The 1577-nt window shown below is 48.1% G+C and overlaps 1 pseudogene; it reads right to left on the minus strand.

Moving 5' to 3' along the window:
* Positions 1-297: 297 nt before the first annotated feature.
* Positions 298-1313, minus strand: LOC139005276 (very-long-chain 3-oxoacyl-CoA reductase pseudogene; annotated as a pseudogene).
* Positions 1314-1577: the final 264 nt, after the last annotated feature.

Raw genomic sequence — 1577 nt, forward strand, 5'->3', positions numbered from 1 at the left:
AAGAGTCGCCATTGACACTTTGGGCCAGATGAAACTGTTGGGCCTTATGCCCGACTCTATCCTTCTGTGATTTGCTGAACTTGTGCGCCTTTCCATTAAGTTGTTCTTGTTAATATTAGTTCTACATCCAATTGATAAGAGCATTTATATTAAACTACACAATAACTGCTGCTGGTAGCATCCAGAATATATGTCAGGAGCTCCTGCTTCCTTCCTGATTATGGCCACATTCAGCCTTATCAGTAACTATTAAAACGCCTGAAGATTTGGGAGCTGGGTGGGTGGCCCGCGCGTGTGGAGGCTGGAGCATCTGGCCGAGCTACGCAGAGCAGTTATCAACGCTTAGTTCTTCTTGGCTTTCTTCAGATAGCGAGCCCGGGTGGACTTGCCCATATGCATGGCCAGTTTCAAATTTAACGAAGGAGGCAGCATGCAGACAATTGTACCCATAAGAGAATGGATCGGGTATCCATTGGTTCGGGTTTTCAACCCCACTGTTTTCAACGCCGACTTCACATATGCCTCTGAAGAGGGTACGGTCAAAGATGGCTTCCGGATTTTAGCCAGTTTCGTAGCTACAAAGAAGGGCAGGACACTCGGCACAAAGATGCCCTTGCTCTGATATTCCTCATGAATGCACTGAGAGAAGAAATCTACAAAAGCCTTGATTGCAGAGTAGATGGTCAGCAGTGGAACTGGGCCCATGCCACTGGCGGAGGAGATGTTCAGAATCACGCCTTTAGATCTTTCTACCATGCCAGGCAGCACCAAGTGTGTCATCTTACAAACAGAAAGAATGTTAACATTTAACATTTTCTTGATGGTACTGTCCAAGTCAGGAATTTCCAAAAAGTATTCAGGATACTCATATGATACTCCCACGTTGTTCACTAAAACACCCATTTTAAGGCCTGCCAGGCTTGTTTTAATTTTATCACATATATCTTCGGATGCGAAGTCAGCAGCAATCGTCTTTGTTTCCACTTTGAATTTTTCTCTTATTTCACGGGAAACCTCATTCAGTTTATCCTGGGACCTGCTGATAAGGACAACCTTCGTTCCACACTTTGCCAACTCTTCTGCATATGATTTTCCAATTCCATCAGTACTACCTGTGACAACTGCCCATTCACCGAGCTCTGGTCCAACTCCAGGCCTGTGATCCAAACCCCAGACTTGAAAGGCCGTGAAGAGCGAGTACGAGATGCGCAGGGCGAGGTAGGCCACGGTGCCCGCGCCCACCGAGTACAGGAAGCCGGCGGCAGGGAAAGCGCTCTCCATGGCTTTCAACCAGGCCTTACTACCCTCGTGAATGAAAACAACAACAACAACAACAACAAAAAACTAATGAATGAATCCTGGAAGAGGCGCCCGTCGTGAAGCAGCGGAGTCGGTAGAGCATGGGACTCTTAATCCCAGGGTCATGGGTTCGTTCCCCACGTTGGGCGCCAGATGCTGGAGTCCAACCCCAGCAGGTCCAGGGGTCCCCAAAGGTGTGGACAGAGTCAGCGAAGAAGGAATGACACGAAGACAGCCTTCAGTTGATCAGCAGCCTAGTCAGGACCTATAGCCAGGAT

The sequence above is a fragment of the Myotis yumanensis genome, unplaced genomic scaffold, assembly GCF_028538775.1.
Source record: "Myotis yumanensis isolate MYYU_CA2020_CCGP unplaced genomic scaffold, mMyoYum1.0.hap1 SCAF_3, whole genome shotgun sequence".
In the NCBI taxonomy this organism is placed as follows: Eukaryota; Metazoa; Chordata; class Mammalia; order Chiroptera; family Vespertilionidae; genus Myotis; species Myotis yumanensis.